The sequence below is a fragment of the Carcharhinus amblyrhynchos genome, chromosome 12 (genome assembly GCF_965287045.1).
Source record: "Carcharhinus amblyrhynchos chromosome 12, sCarAmb.v2.hapA, whole genome shotgun sequence".
NCBI classification, from domain to species: domain Eukaryota; kingdom Metazoa; phylum Chordata; class Chondrichthyes; order Carcharhiniformes; family Carcharhinidae; genus Carcharhinus; species Carcharhinus amblyrhynchos.
The window spans coordinates 56562073-56585688 of record NC_137335.1 but is presented as its reverse complement, the minus strand read 5'-3'; the positions used below and the strand labels follow the sequence as shown (position 1 = coordinate 56585688).

The 23616-nt window shown below is 41.4% G+C and overlaps 1 protein-coding gene across 4 annotated transcripts in view; it reads left to right on the top strand.

Annotated features, from left to right (window-relative positions):
* hhat (hedgehog acyltransferase) overlaps positions 1 to 23616 on the top strand; it is a 200380-nt gene that overhangs the window by 164653 nt on the left and 12111 nt on the right. The gene's annotated exons all lie outside the window — the stretch shown is intronic.

Genomic DNA, 23616 nt, shown 5'->3' with positions numbered 1-23616 from the left:
AGTACTAGATTGCACGTGGCTTTATTTTTAAGAATTTTATATTTTTTGCTTACGATTTTTGCTTTTGTTTACTCTAAATTATTTATTTAAAAAAGAAAACTGAAAATTGTTTTTTTAACTTCTACAGCATACATAATTTCTAGGATAAGCACCTTGGCAAATAAGCCATCATTGAATATCAAGGGAAACAAATAAAGAACAATTTTCTTGATCTTTGGAAGCTTTGCTGTAATGTTTACGTGTACATTAAGTTTCTCTAACAAGGAACACTACTTGTTTTATGCCTGAAATATTATGACATCCCTATGCTTTGAGCATCCATGCATTTCTTTGTGAAATTAGTTCTCTTTATAAGGTTATATGATTGTGTTTATAGTTAGTTCCCAAAGTGATTCCATCCAGTTGAGTTCCAGGTGACCATAGCCAATCACTCCTTAAAGAGCAGACAGCTACTTCAGTTTGTGCCTGAGCAGATACTAACTTACAAGAGAACATCTCCGATACCTTGGAAGCGTTAGCCTTAACTCGTGTAAGCACTATCAGCGGGGAATCAAGGATTGTGGATTTAATCCCACTCCAAAGACCTGAGTGATTAATTTAGGCTGATGGTTCAGTGCAGGTTGAGGTGGGGTGCTGCACTGTAAGAAGTGTCCTCTTTTGGGAGAGATGCTAAAGTAAGGCGATACTCTAAAATGGCATAATAATTTTACTGGTGAATCATTGAAATCTCTGCTCGCAGTATTGACTAATATAACTTTTTAATGACTTAACAGAGAAGGTTGATGGACAATATGCAATGGATGTTTTCTGTATGGATTCAAAAAAATCTGTTATCAGATTACCACATAAAATACTGGTTAAAATAATTGAGGTTCTTCAAATAAGAGGGTCATTGTCAGCTTAGATAAAAAAAATGGCTTAAGGATATATAACAGTGATGGTAAATGGTTGTTTTTCAGACTGGAGGACGATAGGTAGCAATGTTCCCCAAGGTTCAGATTGGGGACCACTGCTTTTTTGATGCATATAAATTATTAGATTTTGGAATGCAGAGCAAAATTTCAAAATTTTCCAATGATAGCAAACGTCGAGGTATGGCAGACAGTGAGGATAATACCAAAACATAAGTGGGCTAGCAGAATGTAACCGCTTGCTGGAATACCTACATGGATTACACTTGACCAACTTTTCCAGAGAAAACAGAATATCACACCTTTTTCAAATAGAGATACTTCAAAGGCAGAGATGCAATGCAAAAATTGAACTATAATCTCCTGTAGAGATAATGGAGGCTAATTACCATATCAGAAGAAGCCATCTCCTACAAGTTATATCCTGGACTGTGGGCATGATATAAGTTGAAAGAAAGTAGATCTGAGTAAAAGACATATTTGTGTTTCCCACCTCCCAGGAATACACAAGTAAAGAATTAAAAACCACTGCAACCCTGATCACTGTGTGCTTAGTCTGATGTTCTCGTTCGACTGTGCTAGTGTGAACAAAGAACAAAGAATAACACAGCACAGGAAACAGGCCCTTCTGCCCAACAAGCCCACGCTGCCATTTTAACATTCAGTGAGTGCCTCATTCCAATCCTCCTCCTACCAATGACTTTTGCCTACGCCTCTTGGACTCCACAATAAAGGTGTGCAAATTTAGAGAATAAATTTGTCTGCTGTGAACAGCACTAGAACTAGAGGGCAAACCTCAGACTGAAGGGATGATCCTTTAAAACAGAGGTGAGGGGGAATTTCTTCAGCCAGAGAGTGGTGAATTTGTGGAACTCTTTGCCACAGAAGGCTGTGGAGGCCACGTCATTATGTGTCTTTAAGACAGAGATAGATAGGTTCTTGATTAACAAGGGGATCAGGGCTCATGGGAAAAAGGCAGGAGAATGGGGACGAGAAAAATATCAGCCATGATTGAATGACAGAACATACTCGATGGGCCAAATAGCCTAATACTACTCCCATGTCTTATAGTCTGTCACAGCTGAACATCCACCTGACATCCCTGCACTTGCAGGTAAAAAATGCCTTTTTCTCTCTGACTGCTGGAAGCAAGTCATAAGTCAGCTTCAGGCAAAAAGGAAACAGGACAACTCCTGTTTCAGGTAACTTGCAGAATCAAGAATTTCCAAATCAACTGCCACAGTCGATGCTATCAGAATCACCTAACTTCGTCACTGCAACTTTTCTACACCACGTGGACAAGCCAAAGACTGATTCGTATTTTTTTTTTAAACTTTTTTTTTGGACTGACATCTCATTTGTAATGTGTTTATGTGTGTTGCCTTTTATTATTTTCTTCTCGCATTTTAGTAACAAATAAGCTTATTCTTCCTTTAACTCAAAAAAGCCTGGGTAAATAGACTTATTTTAAAAACACAAATATATTCGGATTGGAAAAAGTTATTCATGAAGGTAAACTTGTTGTTATCAACCAATAAAGTTAAATAAAGAAGGGGAGCTAGTACCTCACCTGGGTCATAGCAACTTGGGGGTATCTTGTTGAGAATCAAATCAAACTGGGGAGACCTCACCAAAGGACATTGATGGGAGACTTGTTAGCGCTGTACAAGATTATAACAGGTTTATATTAGATTGGCAAAGAAAATCTGTTTCCATTAGCTGATAGTACAAGGCAGGAAACATAGCTTTAAAATTTTGGACAAGAGATGCAGGATATGAGGAAGAACTTATTTTATTTGGCAAATGGTAATGACATGAAACTCCCTGCCCATGAAGATGTTGGAAGTGGAGACTAAAGATTTCAGATAGAAATTGGATGTGCATTTGAGGGAAATAGCTAGCAGGTCTACAGGGTAATGGAGCTGACTGGATTGTTCTACAGAGGGCTAGAATGAACCTGATCTGCTAAATGGCTTCCTTCTGTGTGGTAATAGCTCTGAATCCATGACACTGCAATTTTCCAAGATTCTTTTTGGAAAAGAAGAAAAATGTATTGAAAGGCAATTGTTTACAACTTCAGGACTTCCCCTAAGCACTTCACAGTGACAACAGTAGTCAATAATGTGCAGCAAAGCCTCACAAATATCAATGACCAGATAGTCTGTCTGAATGGTTTTGGTCAGATGCCAGGTAGTGGGAGAACTCCGCTGTAATTCTTTGAATACTATCATGGCATCTTTTACGTCTATCTCATGGGATGTAACAAAGACTGTGGTCTCTTTTCCGAAAGATAGCCACCAGCTATTCACGGACAAAGTTCAATATTGACTGATTGGTGAATATATCAGTGTTGAGAAACCTTAAAGTTCTGAAAATTTTAGGGAAAATCTGAAGTTGCAGAACTTTAGCATATAAGAACATAAGAAATAGGAGCAGGAGTAGGCCATCCAACCCTTTGAGCCTGCCCCGCCATTCAATAAGATCATGGCTGATCTGTCGTGTCTCAGTTCCACATTTCCGCCCTCTCCCCATAACCCTTAATCCCCTCTCTTATCAAAAACCCATCAACCCGTGTCTTAAAAATATTTAGCGAGGCAGCCTCCACCACCTCAACGGACAGAGAATTCCAGAGATTCCACCCTTTGAGTGAAGAAGTTCCTCCTCAACTCCGTTCTAAACCACCCCCCCCCTTTATCTTGAGGCTGTGCCCCCTAGTCCTATTGTCCTTTCTGAGCGGGAAGAGCCTCTCCACCTCTATCCTATCCATCCCATTCATCATCTTATACGTCTCAATGAGATCTCCCCTCATTCTTCTAAACCCTATCGAGTACAAGCCTAGTTTATTCAGCCTCTCCTCATAGCTCAACCCCCTCAACTCCAGTATCAGCCTAGTAAACCTCCTCTGCACTCCCTCCAAGGCCAAAATATCCTTGCGTAAGTACGGCGCCCAAAACTGCACACAGTACTCCAGCTGCGGCCTCACCAATGCCCTATACAGCTGCAGCAAGACCTCCCTACTTTTATATTCAATCCCCCTCGCTATGAAGGCCAGCATCCCATTCGCCTTCCTGACCACCTGCTGCACCTGCAGGCTAGGTTTTTGCGACTCATGCACAAGGACCCCGAGGTCCCTCTGCACCATCAAAATAATGAAGAAGTTGAACTATTTAGATGGAGGGACGGTTTGCTGGTATAGATTCTGCTGGAGCCACCAAAACTGTTTACAACTTCCATGATCAGTGCATCATGGTGCTCATGAAGCAAGTTTCATCCATCCATTGAAGTTGGTTTGGGTATCCAAGATGTACACTTGTAATTCAGTGGGCATGCTGAGGAGATGGCCTATAATAGCTCAGCAGCAGTCATTTGACAGCTGTCAGTGTTGAAATCTATGCCAATATCTGCACAAGTAAAGTCCAGAATTGGCTTTGAAAGGATGACCATCTAAATTCAGAACTTGTAAGCACTGATAAGGAAGCATCAGGGTAATCTACACTGTTGGTGGAAGGAATCATGAATTTTGAACAAGACGTTTCTGCCTCTCCTAAGCAAATGCATGGATCATGGCCACCACTACCACTATATCCATTTATCCTTCGCTGAGCACCAACAAAAGTAATTTATCACATTGTTGTTTATGGAACCGTACTGTGTGCAGACTTGCTGCCATGTTCCTCTACATAGTAGTGAATACTCTTCAAAATTAATTAATTGGCTCAGATATTCTGTGGGACATCTGGAAGACATGAAAGGCTCTTATAATTAGAATTTTTTTGTCCACTGACATCGTAAACACAATAGGTAAACATATTGAAAAACAGTACTTAAAGGATTCTAAGACAAATGCCAAGAGAAGATGCATTTGGATGCTTCCATCAATGAAAAGCATTATTTTAAGTTCATTCTAATACCTTTATTTAGGTATCAGTATCATTATTGCTTTTTTGGTTTGGATTGAAAAAGTGAACCAGAGCTGAAAACTGTCATGGATGAAACTTGTGCACTTAACCTTCCAAGGAGTCAACCATCTGTCTTCCTCTTCAAACAATTCAACCAAATTAAACTTCCTCCAATATGAATGATTTGTTTGCTCAGTCATAATGTGCATGGGCACATACAGTCTTGAACTAAGGCATATTAACTAAGATCCTGCCCTATTTATGTATGAACTAGAATTTCCTGAACTTAAGGAAAGCTAAGTTTGATGCTCTGAGATATGTATTAGCTAGAATAAGCTGGCAAGGGATACTTAAGGGGTTGACAGTGGATAGGCAATGGCAGACATTTAAAGAACACCTGGATGAATTTCAACAACTGTACATCCCTGAATGGCGAAAGAGTAGAACGTGGAAGGTGGCTCAATCATGGATAACAAGGGAACTCGGGGATAGTGTTAAAGTCAAAGAGGAGGCATATAAATTGGACAGAAAAAGCAGCAAATCTGAGGACTGGGAGAAATTTAAAATCCAACAGAGGAGGACAAAGGGTTTAGTTTGGAAGGGGAAAATAGAATGTGAGAGTAAAGCTTGCAGAAAACGTAAAACTGAAAAGTTTCTATAGATGTGTGAAGAGAAGAAGACTGGTGAAGACAAATGTTACATTTAGATCAGTTAAAATCTAGTGACTTCATAATGGGCAACAAAGAGTTGGCAGACTAGGTGAACAAATGCTTTGAATCTGTCTTCGCTAAGGAGAACACAAATGACCTTCCAGAAGTACTAGGGAACAGAGGGTATAGCAAGAAGGAGGAACTAAAAGAAATCCTTATTAGTCAGGAAATTGTATTGGGGAAATTGCTGGGATTAAAACCCAACAAGTCCCAAGGGCCTGATGCTCTGCATCCCAAAGTACTTAAGGAAATAGCCCTAGAACTCGTGGATGCACTGTTGATCATTTTCCAGCTTTCTGTACACTCTGGAAGAGTTCCAATGGATTGGAGGGTATCTAATGTAATCCAACTTTTTAAAAAAGGAGTGAGAGAGAAAACAGGGAATTATAGACCAGTTAGCTTGACGTCAGTGGTTGGGAAAATGCTGGAGTCAATTATTAAGGATGTAATAACTGAGCATTTGAAAAGTGGTGACAGGATTGATCCAAGTCAGTGTGGATTTACTAAAGGGAAATTGTACTTGACAGATCTTCTGGTATATTTTGAGGATGTGACCAGTAGAGTGGGCAAGGGTGGAATCAGTGGATGTTATATATCTGGACTTTCAAAGGGCTTTTGACAAGGTCCCACACAAGAGATTAGTGAGCAAAATTAAAGCTCATGGTTTGGGGATAATGTATTGACGTCGATAGCTGGTTGGCAAACAGGGAGCAGATAGGGGGCATAAACGAGTTCTTTTCAAAGCGTCAGACAGTGACTAGTATGATACTGCAGGGTTCAGTTCTGGGACCCTAGCTGTTCACGATATACATTAATAATTTGGACGAAGGAATGGAATGCAATATCTCCAAATTTGCAGACAACACTAAGCTGAGTGGCAGTATGTGTGCGAGGAGAATGCTAAGAGGCTGCAGATTGATTTGGACAGGCTGGCTGAGTGGACAAATATTTGGCAAATGCAATATAATGTGGATAAGTGTGAGGTTATCCGCTTTGGTGGCAAAAACAGGAGGGAAGATTATTTTCTACATTGTGGCTGTTTAGGAAAGGGGGAAGTGCAACATGACCTAGGTGTCATGGTGGAACGGCCACTGAAGGTTGGCATGCAGGCTGTGAGGAAAGCTAATGGCATGCCGGCCCTCATAGCAAGAGGATTTGATTATAGGAGTGTGGATGTCTTGCTGTAGTTATACAGGGACTTGGTGAGGCCATACCTTGAGTATTGCGTGCAGTTTTGGTCTCCGAGTTTGACGAAGGATATCCTTGTTATTGAGGGAGTCCAACAAAGGTTCATCAGACTGATTCCCAGAATGGCAGGACTGATACATGAAGAGAGTCTGGATTGACTGGGTTTGTACTCACTGGAATTTAGAAGAATGAAAGAGGATCTCATAGAAACAAATAAAATCCTGCTGGGACTAGACAGGCTAGATGCAGGAAGAATGTTCCCGATGTTGGGGAAGCCCAGAACTAGGCGTCACAGTCTAAGAATAAGGGACAAGCCTTTAGGACTGAGATGAGGAAGAAGAACTTCACATAGAGTTGTGAACTTGTGGAATTCTCTACCACAGAAAGCTGTTGGGGCCAGTTCGTTAGATATGTTCAAGCAGGAGCTGGACGTGGCCCTTGTGGCTGAAGGGATCAAGGGTATGGAGACAAAGCGGGAGTGCGATACTGAGAGTGCATGATCAGCCATTATCATATTGAATGGTAGTGCAGTCTCGAAGGGCCAAATAGCCTACTCCTGCACCTATTTTCTATGTTTCGATGTTTTCTATGTAGAATTATGAATAGGTGCTAATGCTCTGGACTTCAGAGAAGAGGGCCAACAAGTCGACAGGAAGAAACTTTCCCCCTTGGTGGAGGGATGAACGATTAAGGGGCATAGTTTTAAGGTAAGGGACAGGAGGTTTGGAGGGAATATGAGGAAAAACTTTTTCACCCAAAGGATGGTGGTAGTCTGGAACTCATTGCCTGAAAAGGTGCTGGAGGCAGAGACCCTCATAACATTTGAGAAGTATTTAGATGTGCACTTGCGATGCTCGGGTATACAAGGCTATGATCCAACTACTAGAAAATGGGACTAGAATAGTTAGGTGGTTTGTCTTTGACCAGCGGAGACGCGATAGACCAAAGGGCCTTTTTCTGTGCCATATCTCTAGGACTTCAAGTAAAAACCAAGCTGTCTTTCTCTGACTGGAGAGTTTTCAGGGCCAATTTCTAACTCCTGTATCTCGTAAAAAGCAGTGCTTATGGTCCCATTTCCGCTGATATTCAGATTGACACCATTTTGGTGGGATGTGTGATAAGCATAGCCCAATCTCCTGTTGGTGACAGACAAGCCTCATTTATCCAGATTTCCGATAAGCGTGAAGTTTCTCGATTCATGCACACACTTCAAATGAGGCATAACTAATTTCGCTATCTTCACCTTCCTAATAAATTGTACAGCAGAACACACTGCATTATTGTTGGCCAATATCATTTTCAGGTATTGCTTAAAATTTTAAATTATTTCTCTTCAGTAACTTCAGTAATGAGATGATGGGTTGAAAGTCAACTATTGTAAACATTTTGTTAACGGCATGCCATTCCCAACCCTGTTACTGGAACAGTGCAGCACTTACACTTTTTCCCTTTTTGCGTTCTTTCATACGATTATGATTTAAATTCTAAATGCCAGAATCATGCTTGCAAAACACATTCAATTTAGCAGTGGGGGAAGCTTTTCATTAATGAAACCCACCATCAGTTTATTATGCTGCATCTACATTCGTCCGTTAAAGACCCTCCTGGTCATACAGACTCTGCATCGAAAGCTACAACTTTCCTTCCCAACATGTTGCCATCAAGGTAAGACTTATTGACAGCAATGAGGTGTTTTTCAAAGTTAAATTTCAGTTGTATATATTTCATATTTCATCAATTTCACTTTATTCATGTATGCATCGTGGTTATTTGTTGAGACCAGCTGAGTCAGAGAGCTAAATGCACTGATACACTTCATAGTTTGCACACATTAATGGTTACAGAGGAGTCAGGGACATTTCCTTCATTGCAGAAGAAACAATGGGCTGCATTAGGCAGAGCAGACTGCCCAGCCTAAGGAAGGAAAGTCAACTGGAAGCTGAAGCGCACGGGAAAAGCACACTTTCAACACCCCTTTCTCCACCCCTGTCCTCCACCAGCCATAACACCATAGCATAATGAAGACAGGCTAATGTGGTTGAGAGTGGAACTTCTACTTGTCAGTGGGAAGAAGCTCTGTTTTCAGAAGCTGTTGGCCAGTCAGTTCAGACAGCATAAGAGCTCAGTAATGGGCACTACCAGGGCTGCAAGGAACATGGTGAAGATAGATGGGTTACGTTTAAATCCCAGTTTTGAACACCTCAGCCTCCATCACGCCGCCCTTATTTTCTTCCAATCCTTTATCATCTGCTGTTCCACAAGTCTCTTGGCCTGTTTCTCGCCAAAATATCTTCCCACCTCACCTTGCTTAGCCTCTGCTCCCAGCAAATCTTGATCCTTTCCTAATTTAATCTTCACCTGTTTAATCTTTCCCTGCTCTTTTCCTTATCTAAACCTTACCTTGCACATCAACACCCCCACCACTCATGGCCACCCACTCACCGTCTTGTTAAACCTCGCCTCCTAAAAGTTTCTGTCCATGAAAGGCCATCACAAATCATTTCCTCGTGTCCTTCAATATTAACATCTCCCTTCAGGATCAACTCTTGATTTCCAAACCACCCCTTCCCCTTCCTGCCATCTCCCAAATATACATTACTGTTGCCTCTCAACATCATTTCAAACTCTCAATTTCTTCACTTCACATATGACAGAACACACAGATGTCATTGAGGTGCTTACTTGTCTCTACCTTCAATGTCTTATCATCCCATCCCACCACTTCTGCAGTATAATTTCCAACTCTGTAATTTAGACCTGAGAACTATACACTTAAACACATGATTCGTCTGAGAGCTGTCAGTAGATCTGACTGGCTCAACTTAAGCAATGTCTGGATCCTCCTCCACATCCAAATCCTCCTATTAGTCCAGGATTGCTCTGAAGAGTAGAGACAATGCAGACTTCTTTCCTCAGTAATGATTCAGATTTTCTGGCCTGTTTGCTCTGCTCTACCATTTTATCATCAAAGTAAAGTGTGAGGCAATTATTTTCAAGTTGAAATTGTGAAATTATGTTTAATATCAATTGAGATTACACCTGTATTTATGGATAAAGCTTAGTTGAATCAGCTTAAGGTTTTAAAAAACAGCATGGGGAGATTTATAGCGATAAAGGTTTGTGGTGATGGAGCACTTACAGTGATTAAAAAAGCATGAATCTGTACAGTGTCTGTTTTCTTTTAAATAAACCCATATACTTGGCATTATGAAAGTGCTGCCTAAAATCCAGAGGTAAATATGGACTGTACCCAGGCACTAGTGTACCTTCGATACTGTAGTTGTGGGAGTGGGTTAGGAGGCCTGATGTCCTGCAGAGAGTGGCTCGCCTCCTGGCTCCCCAGGGCCTGTCCTCCAACTGCATGTGGTTGATATGCATCGAGAGTGTGATGGAGTGCTGTCCACTTGCCCGGATGGATGCAGCTCCAGCAACACTCAAGAGACACCGTTCTGATCAAAGCAACCCACTTGGTTGGCACTCTATCCACCACCTTGGACATTCACTCCCTCCACTATCAACACACAGTGCCAGCACTGTGTGTTATCTAAAGTATAAAATAGGTAGTATTTAGTACTGGATTTGCTGATACTTGTGGAGTAAAAAAAAAATTCTGTTTTAAACCATGGAACCTAGTGCCTTTATTCTTTTAGTAAATAACTTTAGTAAATTTTATCTACTTTATCTACTTATTTTAAAAAATGTTACTGGCAACTACCGAGACCATGAAGCTCAAAGAGAAATCTTTTATTTAGTCAGCAACAGTTGCAATCCCCGTTGCCTAAAATTAATTCCAAGTTCATAAATATTTTTCAATGTTACATCTCTTGTGATGCAACAAAAGTGCAATTAACTAAATTTGCTATCATGCATATCTTCTATTTCTTTGAACGAGTATATAGAAGACTAAAGTGTTAAGGTAACACTAACAAGCTAATCTAAGCAGTATTCAAGTACATAGAAATGTCATAAAACCATCATACAATAGTGTCTATGAGTGATAAAGAAGTGATGAACCAGAATATGACTAAGGAATTATTTTAACTGTTCAATAGTGGCAAATTCTCAGAGAATGACACGAACACTGCTGTAGCAAAGGTGTCAGCTATGTGGAGAAATACATTGGTAGTCGTTTAAATTGTAAATTTCAAATGCAGCTATTATGTAATGGAAATTACTGAGATAATATAGACTTGTCCTTGGATTCATTTGCGAAACTTAAAATAGCCCAGTGGACAAACATGCAAAGCTGAAGTGTGGCTTGCGCTTACATTGGTAAAACTAGGTTCAATCAGCTTACAGTTTTTACACTGTGAACAAAATCCTTTGATGATAAGGGTTTGAAGGTAATTTTCCATGTTGTTATATTATTCTAGCCTGTGATTTAATTAATAGTTAATGAGCGACTCAATGTTATAAGTGCAACAAGTATATAAAGTGCATGGTTCACAGTTGTGAAGCACAATGCGTTTATTCTCATTTGGATTATTTAATTTAGAACTGATCCATCTTTCCGGTAATTTCTCTTGTAAATTCATAAGAGTACTTCTATTCTTTAAAGGATCGTTGTTGATGGAAATCTGGCTTCTAGATCCATAAATTAAATTAATTCTTGAAAGATGTGCCAGTTTAAATATTATCCAAAGTAAATGACCATCTGCTGCAACTATCATTGTAAAAGTAATGTTTCTGAACAAATTTTGGGGGGAAAAGTCTATATTAAATTTTTGAAACTATTTAGGAATTTACTTGTTGTAAAATTGGCAGCTGATTAGCAAGTCATGTGTTTTGGGTGAGTACGTCCATTGACTGTTTGAAGTTTTGAATTCTATCTGGTAACATATTCTGTAACAAAATTGTATGTTTTACTTAATTATATTTCCGGGGGGAGAGGGGGAGCCAAGCGCTCATTGTGGGGTATCCAACCAGGCGCTCATTATGGGGGAAGCAGTTGCTCATTGCGGGAGATCCAGTCACTCATTGTGGGGGATCCAGCCATTCATTGTGGGGGATCAGGGGAACTCCAGAACCACTATAGTCAAAGTAGCCAACATTGGGGATGGTATCGGGAAAGTAGCATTCCAGCCAGTTATGGTACTTTCGAGACCAGTCTGCCTCCATTCCCAATTTTGGCATGGCCCAAAAATCCTGCCCTTATGGTTAAATTAAACTGAGCAGTAAATTGAATACAGCCATGGAAACTGCTTCAAACGCAAATTCTTTCTTTGAACGCAGTGGTTCATGCATGACTTGGCATTTGGCAAGTGCGAGGTGGTCCACTTTGGTAGGAATAGTGGTAGGAAGGACTATTACTTACGTGGCGAAAAACTGCAGCAGGCGATGGTGCAGAGGGACCTCGGGGTCCTTGTGCATGAGTCGCAAAAACCCAGCCTGCAGGTGCAGCAGGTGGTCAGGAAGGCTAATGGGATGCTGGCCTTCATAGTGAGGGGGTTTGAATATAAAAGTAGGGAGGTCTTGCTGCAGCTGTATAGGGCACTGGTGAGGCCGCAGCTGGAGTACTGTGTGCAGTTTTGGTCGCCGCACTTACGCAAGGATATTTTGGCCTTAGAGGGAGTGCAGAGGAGGATTACTAGGCTGATGCCGGAGTTGAGGGGGTTGAGCTATGAGGAGAGGCTGAATAAACTAGGCTTGTACTCGTTACAGTTTAGAAGAATGAGGGGAGATCTCATTGAGACATATAAGATGATGAATGGGATGGATACGATAGAGGTGGAGAGACTCTTCCCGCTCAGAAAGGACAATAGGACTAGGGGGCACAGCCTCAAGATAAAGGGGGGCGCGATTTAGAACGGAGTTGAGGAGGAACTTCTTCACTCAAAGGGTGGTGAATCTCTGGAATTCTCTGCCCATTGAAGTGGTGGAGGCTGCCTTGCTAAATATTTTTAAGACGCGGATTGATGGGTTTTTGATAAGCAAGGGGATTATGGGTTATGGGGAGAGGGCGGGAATGTGGAACTGAGCCACGACAGATCAGCCATGATCTTATTGAATGGTGGGGCAGGCTCGAAGGGCTAGATGGCCTACTCCTGCTCCTATTTCTTATGTTCTTATGATTTCCAGCTGGTAGATAACCTATTTCAGAATAATGAAGGCGCTTCAGCATAGAGCTCACATTAATAGCTTCTTAATATTTATTTGCTGGTCTTCAAGTGACATCTTTATTTTGTGAATGATGATTCACAGGCCCATTGTTGCATAGATTCAAATTGAGAATGTGTGTACAAGCTTTTACATTCATAGTTGATGTTATTGTTTATTGGTTCAGTTCCAGTACCTTCTGTAAGACTTGATCTATAGATTAGTCGAGGAATTAAAAGTGGCTTATTGAGAAGTGAAGCTATCGTTCAAATACAATATATAATCAGAACAAGTAGACATTTACAAGCTGTAACAGGTGAGGACGATTTACCAGTCCCAGATTGGACCAACAGATGAGGCTCAGATAAGAACATAAAACATAAGAATAGGACTAGATCACATGGCAGCTCGATCCTGCTTCTGAACATGCCTAAACTCAACATCTATATTCCCTCCAGCTCTCCCTATCCTTTAATTCCCTGAGGCACCAAAACATGTCTATCTCATCCTTACATATATTCAATGATGCAACAACTGAACTCTCAGGGTTAGGGAATTGCAAAGATTCGCATCATTTAGAGTGAAGAAATTTCCCCTTGCCTCAGTCCTAAATGATATCAGTCCCTTATCTTGAGACTGTGTCCAGTAATCTAGATTCTCCAGCTAGAGAAACGGCTTCTGTGTGATTATCCTGTCAAGCCTCTTCAGAATCTTTGAATAAGACCATCTAAACCTCAAAGAAAATGGGCCCAATTTACTTAACCTCTCATCATAAGGCAATCATGATTTCATCTCTGTAGTTTGCAGTAACAATCTTTTCTCCTTTGGCTCCCTCCTGAGCTAGATGGAGGTGTTAAGCCAAAGCTAGCAGCCACTCACCTTGATCATTAAAACTGACCAAGATGTTAAGCATTGTTCCTTCCCAAGGGAGTTTTTCATCTCTCCAACATGATCTTTTCCTCCTCAGTTGATTGTTTGGTTGGTGGATGCTTTATGCCAATCACTTATTCAACTACATATTCCCATTCAATTACCAAGGTATGAGGTATGCACAGAGTTTCTTCCATTCCAACCCCTCTCCCCTTGCCTATTGTATGAACATCTTCTTACCCCCATCCAGACAGTTGTAGATATTGCACATGATTCCTTATTAGGAATACCTGCAGAAGCACATGTTCCTGAATCATGTCCTCGACAGGATAACAGCTTGATGAAAAAATCAAGCTGACTTTTGGAGAACCACAGAGAGAGAGTGAGACATCTATTTTTATTGTGTTAAATTAATTTCTTCAGATTTAGACAGCACTTTCGTACACTACATTAAGCCAATAGCTAGAAAATTATTCATCTTTGCATATGTTAGAGTAACAACGGATAAAAAAATCTGGCATTGTTCTCTGTTGGTGTCTTTTGATGATGGTGCTTTCCTGGTGAGAGAAGCATCCTGAGCAGTTAGCCGAATAGAAGATGACAAAGAAAGAATCTGAATTTAAAAACGTTTTATATTCCATAGCACTTCACACTCAGTAAGGTAATTTTGAAGTGCAGTTACTGTTATGTTGACAAATGTGCCAGCCAGTTTGCTGAGAGCACAGTCCAACAAAAACCAAATTCATTAAATGTAGAAAATAGGAGCAGAAATAGGCCATTTGGCCTTTCAATCCTTTCCTCCATTCATTATGATCATGGCTGATCATCCAACTCAATAGCTTGATCCCACCTTCCGCCATGTCCTCTTTGATCCCCTTTAGCCCAAGAACTATATCTAACCACTTAAATCCTTGCAAGGTGACACTTTACAGCCACGCTCTTCCCGAAACCGTAATATCCCACCCAAGGTGAACAGACCATTCCACAATCTGCTCCTCGCCGGTTCCGATTCCCATGGCGGACGAGCTGGTAAAATTTCAGCCACAATGTTTTGGCCTCAACATCTTTCTGTGGTAGCGAATTCCATCGGTTTACCACTCCCTGGGTGAAGAAATTTCTCCTCATTTCAGTCCTAAAAGGTTTACCCCTTTCCTTAGACCATGACCCGTGGTTCTGGACTCCCCCTTCGGGAACAACCTTCCTGTATCTATCCTGTCTAGTCGTGTTTGATTTTATAGGTTTCTATGAGATCCCCCACCCACCTCCCACTCTTTTTCTCTTTTTTAAACTTTTAAACATTCTTTGAATATAATCCTAACTGACTCAATCCTTCCTTATATGTCAGTTCCGCCATCTCAGGAATCAGTCTGTGAAAACTTTCGCTGCACTTCTTCTATAGCAAGAACATCCTTCCTCAGATAGAGAGACCAAAAGTGCACATGTTCTACATGGGACCTCACAAGATCTTGTATAATGCATCCCTGCTCCTGGGTCTGGCAGCATTTGTGGAGAGAGTTAACAGGCTGGATTTCCATCTTTGAGGCACATAGTTGGAGTCGGCAAATTTTCTGGTTTGGCCTGTTTGCTTCAGGAGAAAGTGCCAGTGACGACTTTGTCACTGAATTTCCAATCTAGTGAAAACCCCATTGTGCAAGTGCTTGGTTTAAACCTGTTTGTAGTTCACTCTGTGATCTTCTTGCAGCTCAAATTTCATGGTCTAATTGTTTTCTTTGATCATGTAAAGGGCAACATTCATTCAGGATCATGTACATATCCTAATAGACATTTGATAGTGTAAATATTAATACAAGATAGACTGGTTGAAAAACACAGTGCTAGCTATCAGCTAACAAAGTGTCCTCATTGCCATATGACTCAAAAGTACTCACTCACCTATTTCAAATCCCGTTGCCCTTATTTGAACACATTCCACACTCTACAAACTGACAACCACAACCACCTTCCTATGCCTTTAAGTGATAGTAGCGTAACGTCAGTAGAAGGGAAGTGTGTCATGGTGTCATGTAGGCCATTGGCAGCTGCAATGCACTGCAGCAAAGGCTGCACAACAGATACCTTCAAGCAGTAAGAATGACCCTACATGGTATACCATCAGAGACGTATATACATGGTTTGATAAACCAGAAAATGACAATGATGTGCACAATCTTATGGAAAACATGGATGCTGTCACGTCATCCAAGTTGTTTACCAAAGTTCAAGTTATCTGCCCTAAGAAAGTTGGTATTTATTCATTGTTGGCCAAGATTAACACAGGGAGAAGTGCCTGTGAATTCTAAAAGACATGTATCCACTTATGTAGAAGGTCATGCTACCGCGCAACTTTTGCAAGCAACCGGTCGCATGTGCAGGAATGCAAGTACAATCAATCCTCTTAGATGTCACAAACATTTTACATCATGGAGATTAAAGGCTCGGCAATCATGGGTCTATCAGCATGCTGTAATCTCACAGTAGCCATGATCCATGGAATTAGTCAGATATCACATAGCGGTTTAACCTCAGTAGCTATACCTATCACCTCAATTCACAACATAACATCAAAAGGTCCAGAACGTTTTGACAAAATTGACGGTTTAAAGGGAATTGCAGGAGAATGCAAGTTTGTCAGTGAATATGGTACATTTAGCACAACGCGAATGCCAGCAGCTAAAAGAAGAAATGGTGAAAGATTCTACACTACAGAAACTGTGGAAAGCCTATCTTGATGACCTGATTCAGTGCAGCATGTCTACGAACATGTAAGACAATTTTGCCCTTAAGGGATGTGATAGGCATCTCCTGGGAACTATTTTTAAAGGCAGACAGGTCATCATTTGGAAATCTTTAACAATTTCATCACTCACACGTGGGCATAGATCAAATGAGAAGACTCATAAGAGAAACAGTCTGGTGGCTGGATATGAGAAATGGCATTGAAGCTGCCATCAAGAATTGAGAGGCATGTCAAGAGGATAAGCTAAGTCAGTACAAACCATCATTAAATTCCTACCCATACTTGTTCACGGCATTAACTTCACTGTCACCATCAACCACTTTACTAGGTACCTTATTATCTGACAATTGCACAATATGTTAAGCACAACTGTCACATATATTCTAAATGCTATTTTCAGTTTATTTGTTACGTCTAGAGAGATCATGACGAATAACAGTCTACAATTTATTGGTAAGCCATTTCAGGATATGTGTGGGAAGTGGAATGTCAATCTTGCTATTTTTTCTCTTTACTAGCCTTACAGAACTGGTGAGATAGAAGACGGCATTAAACAGGAAATTGGAGATGCATGTGTCAAGAGTACTACAGTAATCATGGGTGACCTTAATCTACATATAGTTTGGGCAAACCAAATTAGCAATAATATTGTGATAGATGAATTCCTAGAGTTTGTACAAGATTTTTTCAGACCAATCCCATGCTACCCTAGATTTGGAATGGTGCAATAAAAAGGGGTTAATTAACACTTAAGGCTGTGTCCTCAGCCTCTTACGATAATCCTTATACACTTACAATTGTGTGGCCAAACTCCATTCCTCTCAACTCAATTTTCAAGTTTGTTGATGATACCACTGTAGTGGATTGGGTCTCAAACAATGATGAGATGGACTGCAGTAAAAAGATAGAGAATCTAATGAACTGATGCGATGACAATAATTTCTCCCTCAATGTCAGTAAAACGAAGGGGATAGTCATCGATTTAAGAAAGCGTAGTGGAGGACATGGCCCAGCCTAAATCAATCAATGAAGTCGAAATGGTTGAGAGCTTCAAGTTTCTAGGTAACCAGGTCATGAACAACCTATTCTGGTTCCTCCACGCTGATGCTACAGTTAAGAAAGCCCACTAACGCCTCTATTTTCTCAAGATTAGTGAAAACATATGTTTTACAAAAAATAGACTCTTATGGTCCAAAACAGGATTTATTTACAATAAAGAACAAGGAAATGGCAGAGCACTTAAACAACTACTTCAATAGTTTATGGAAGAGAAATCATGTTTGAGAAACCTATGGAGTTTTTTTGAGGATGTAGCTAGTAGAATAAGTAAGGGAGAACCATTGGATGTGGTGTATTTGGGTTTTCAGAAAGTTCTAATAAAGTCCCAGATAAGCTGGTGTGCAAAATTAAATCACATGGGATTAGGGGAAATAGCTTGGCATGGATTGAGAATTGGTTAGTGAACAGAAAATAGAGAGCAAGAGAAAATGTGCCATTTTGGAGTAGTAGGCCGTGACCAATGAGGGACTGCAAGGATCGATGCTTGGGTCCCAACTATTCACGATATACGTCAATGATTTGGAGGAGGGAACCGAATGTAATATTTGCTGATGGCATGAAATTGTTGGGAATCTGAGTAATGAGGAGAATATTAAGAGGCATCTAGGTGATTTAGACAAGTAAAGTGAATGGGCAAATACATGGCAGAATCAGTATAGCATGGTTCAGACAGAGAACTGTTGTCAACATTACGTCTCACAGCATGGAGTTCAATGACTGCACCAACATGTGATGCTCAGAAAGCATCGTTTGTTTAAAAACAAGTCACTTAATGAGGGACAGTGCTTCTCTGTTCACTGGTACAAGCACACCTTCAGTTTAATTCATTTTGCAGAATGTGCTAATTCTAGCAAGGTTTCATCATAACTAATTGAACCATCCTACCTTGTGTGTTCAAGTACAAGTATTGTTGCTAAGATATCGTTGATTTGAGTTCTCCTTTCACCTTGATATTTCATGCTACCACCATGAGACAGACTCTGCAAAGAGGGTTACACCACAACTGGTCTACACTTATTAATATAAAAGAATTTTTTAAAAATTACATGGTTAAGAGGTAAATAAAATTCTGACACAGTCAGTAGTACCAAGGAGCCCACAGTAGGTGTGATGATGAGCAATATTTGTATTACATTCATGTCAGGATTCATTTTGGCTGAATGCAGCGAAAAATGTAAGAAAGAAACAATTTTAGATCAGTAATGATGCTGTAAGGTGTGATTCAAAGGATAACATTTGAAAGTGCTTTAAGATTGGACGAGGAGAGGAAATTGCAAATGTCATACATGGATAGGACACTGTATTAATGGAAGATTATGTTCAGTTCTCCCACTTTGGTTGACCTGGTTGGATCATTGAAATTGTTCTTACAATACTTCCAGCTGCATGCAATTATGGGGGAGGCATTTTTCACTTGTGGTGATGTCCTCCTATTCTTCTGAATTGAGCTTGAGGGTTTGTGATGCTCTTCAGCAAAAGTTAAAGCTTGGGATCTGATATGAAGAGAGTCGAGTCCTCTTAAGTTGCGTCAGGACTTTAGATCCTGCAGCAGAACTTGATTTCCTGCCCATGTGTTTGGAGCTCACTTGTATTATGGAAATTAGACGGCCCTGGAAATTTGCACAGGTTGGAACATAATATTATGACATTATGACTGCCAATTAGGTATAATTTGGATTCTTCCTCACTTCTACACAGCCTCGTGCCTAAATGGAAAATCGATCTGGCACCTTCACTCACAATATGCACTCACAATATCTTCCTCACAACTGAGGGGAAGCCCTTTGATGCATAGACTACATTCATCTTCTCATCATAAGCTCTATTCTGAGTTATGTTTTGTAAACAGTTTGCTGCAGCTAGATTAGCTCAATTGCAAACATCACTTGCACAGGAACTGTTGTAGATCATCCTTTGTCTTGCAATGATTGAAATAAAGCTGTCAAGTTCCAAAACTAACAGTGTGATGGGAATTGTCCTGTTGCAGCTCTGTTTCTCAGAGTTTGTGTTTGTCCCTAAATACAGCTGAATTTCATGTGAACTCTTATAGGCCCAATCCATTGTTAAAATTCTCATCAAATGTATGTGCTCTTGTCTTGGGTTTTATTAATTAAAGGGTTGGTACTGTCACTTAGGGAAATGGTTTTGGGGCAAGTTTAATTTTTGTCCTGAAATCGTAATTAAGGCAAACTTGCTGTTAGTTACATCAGGATTCTTCCTTTTGATTCCACCACAGTTTACCAGGTCATTTGAAAGCATCTGCAAGTGGCAGACAATGCATTTCACCTGTCCCATGTGATCAGCATGTTAACCATCCACCACTGTGGGACATGGGAACATACCCAGGGCTCGCTAATCCTCGATTCCATTGATAAAGATTTAGAAAGAAAGAACATTGTCCTTTATTCAAAGGCCCTATCACTTGACCCCGCCAGTGAGGCATTTTTTGCCTGCCCATCTGGAAAAGAGTGCACCTCAAAGCAATTTGCTTATTTGCCTGGCTCTTAACTGAGCCAACATAGCAGGAACTACTGGTGTAGGAACTTTCCCTCCTTATCCTAATTCTGCTTTCTGATAATACTTTCCTTTTGTAATTGGTGTACAGAAGTTCCAGTCGTAATGAGGCATCTTGGTTGTTAGTCATTTTCTAGAGATTTCTTGCAGACTGTCGGTGGAGTACAGCAGGAGACAGGGGTACCCACACAGATTGCCTGGCTTGTTAATGTTGTAATACAAAAGTTTCCTTTGATAGTTTCACTTCAGTTTTGTGATCATAATTCTTTGAAAATTTAAGTAGAAAAGTAGAAAAAAGGCCAAAAGCATTTTGGATTTCATGAACTAGAACATAGAGTACAAGAGTAATAGAATATTGAATATTGAAAAATTAGGTTTACCAATGAAACTACCACATGGAATCTTCCTAGTCCCACTGAGATGGTCTTAGAGGCAGGACTGCCAGGAACGTAATGAACTCACACGTTGAGATGACACCCTGACGAGATCCTGCCTCTCAACGATCTTGTTGGAGACAGGGTCTACCCAGCACAGATTACCTGCCTAGTAATGGGAGTAACTAATTATTATGAGTGAAGAACCCATGGCAACAACATGGCTTTGTCAGGGGTAGTTCATGTCTAATAAATTTGAATAAACTTTTTGAGGAGGTAACTAGGTGTGTAGATGAGCAGGTGTAATTTATTGGCTGCTTCCAGGAGGATTGCGCAGTTGGGCGAGACTTAGACCCCATTGGGTTTGGAGACTTTCATAATCTGAATGCTGAAGTATTTTCTGAGAGAAGAAGATTCCAGCTGCTCCATTACAGAAAAGGCCATGAAGCTACAGACAAAAACTAGTGTTCTTTCAGGGTGATGTCAGGGATTAAAACACTAACATGAGGAGCTGTTTGAGACATGGGGACTATTTCTACTGGAGAAGACTAGCTTAAGAGGAAATTTAATGAAGGATTTTAAAGTTTGAAGTTCTTTATGTGTGACTACAGAGCAAAATTTAATGAGAGCAGCCTATTATCCACCACCAAAACCAACCCAATTTACAGGAGCCCTGAGGGAACCCTGCCATCAGCTCCAAGGGAGACATTTAATTTCAAGACTTCCCCCAGTAGGGTGGAAATCCCACCTCTCAGACCTGCTGAACACTCAGGTCTCTCCATTACAGGCAGTGCTCCCTGGAGCAGTGGTTGCTCCCAGTGATGGATTTGGACCTTCACTAGGATTCATCCAGGAATCCGTGGAAGAAGAGGAGTGTCGGCAGGTGAGGATCGCACCAGCAAGGGCCAGGAAAGATGGTCAGAGGAAAGAGAGGGGTGGGAGAGGGGGGGCGCGGTGATACTCTCCTTTCTGATGCCTGGGTCCCTTGATCAGGACTGAGAGTCTTTTGAACAAGGGATCCCTCCACCACAAGCAAACCTGACAGAGCATTGTAGATATTCATTCACTGAGTATATTCAAGACAAATCTTAAAAGACTTTTCGATATTAAGGGAACTTAATGGATAGTATGGGTTAGAGGAGTTGAGGTAGATGATCATGGTGAGCCCTCTGCCTGCTGTTGCTTGGATATCAACAATGGTGGGATGAGGCCATTAAATGAGCATTAATTTCATTCTAAAATTCTTCAATTGCCGTCCTGACAGCAAGCCCTTCCACCTTGGACTTAATCTGGGGGAGACAGTGAGGTCCCCATCCTGCACCCTCCCCTGAACAAACTCTCCCTCAGCACCCAGCCTGGAACTCACATCTGGGGGAGGTGCATTAAAATCCACCTACTGTTGCCAAGGTTAGTGTCAGTAGTGAAGGGTCATTTATGTAAGATGATCACATTTGAGTGAAGAAAGAGGTTAGGAGAAATTTCTTTGCAGATGGGGTTGTTGAAGCATGGAATGCTTTGCCACAGGTTCAGGCAGAGAACATTGCATATTTTAAATGGAAATGTAATGAATATTTGAAGCGTCCAGGGCTATGAGCAGAGCACAAGGCAGAGTGATTAATATTGGATTGCTCGAGCAAACATTTGGCACACGTGCAAAGGTCCAAAGCATCCAAATAATGTGCTTTTTTGGTTGAGATTTTCTCCAATATCAGCAAAGGCTGGTGGTGGGCAGGAATGGCGTTTTTTTTCCGTCATATAGCCTGGGACTTAAAAAATTGCAGTGTCAGTGACAGTGATGTTTCGCTGGTGGAGACCTGATTCACTTGCCCAGCCTCCCCATCAGATCTGATGCCATCTGACGCCATTTTAAAAACTGCCCCAGTGGGTTGCTAGCAAACCAGGAAACAATCTTCACCCAGTTGCACCCCCTGGGATCCCTAACATCACACCGACATTATCCTGTTCCCCCAAGTATTCCATTCACCTCTGAGCTCCCCTGAGAATGCTGCTGAGCAGGTGCACAGCTTCTGTGTTTCATGCCAACCTGACATTATGCTGCTGTGGATGGGTTTTATGATGCGGTTGGAGCTGGGGTGGGTGGGGGTAGGTGATTCTGACAAGTGGGCCTGAAAACTATATTTTGATTTATTCATACAATCATAAAATCCCTACAGTGCAGAAGGAGGCCATTTGGCCCATCGAGACTGCACCGACCACAATCCAACCCAGCCCCTATCCCCATAGCCCATGTATTTACTTTGTTAGTGCCCCTAACATTGTGGCAATTTAGCATGGCCAATCAAGCTAACCTGCACATCTTTGAGCTGTGGGAGGAAAGCGGAGCACCCAGAGGAAACCCATGCAGATACGGGAGAAAGTGCAAACTCCACACAGACAATGACCCAGGCCAGGAATTGAACCCGGGTCCCAGGCACTGTGAGGCAGCAGTGCTAACGACTGTGCCACTGTGCTGCCCACAATGTAAAAAGTCTGACAACACCAGGTTTAAGTCCAACCGATTTATTTGATAGTAAACTCACTAGCTTTCGAGGTTACCCCCTTCGTCAGGTGAATGACGAAGGGGGTAACCTCGAAAGCTAGTGAGTTTACTATCAAATAAATCGGTTGGACTTAAACCTGGTGTTGTCAGACTTTTTACTGTGTTTACCCCAGTCCAACGCCGGCATATCCACATCATGACTGCCAACAATGAACAAAGAACAGAGAAAATTACAGCACAGGAACAGGCCTTTTGGCCCTCCAAGCCTGCACTGACCATGCTGTCCAACTGAACTAAAACCCCCTATCCTTTTGGGGACCATATCCCTCTATTCCCATATTATTCATATATTTGTACCTTAAAAGTCACTACCATGTCTGCTTCCGCTATCTCCCCTGGCAATGAGTCCCAGGCACCCACTACTCTCTATGTAAAGGGCGAAAAGCAGCAGCATGCTACGGTGCAGAGGGACCTGGGGGTCCTTATGCATGAGTCGCAAAAACCCAGCCTGCAGGTGCAGCAGGTGATCAAAAAAGCGAATGGAATGCTGGCCTTTATAGCGAGGGGGATAGAATATAAAAGCAGGGAAGTCTTGCTGCAACTGTACAGGGCAGTGGTGAGGCTGCAGCTGGAGTACTGTGTGCAGTTTTGGTCGCCGCACTTGCACAAGGATATTTTGGCCTTGGAGGGAGTGCAGAGGAGGTTCACTAGGCTGATTCCGGAGATGAGGGGGTTGGACTATGAAGAGAGACGAAATA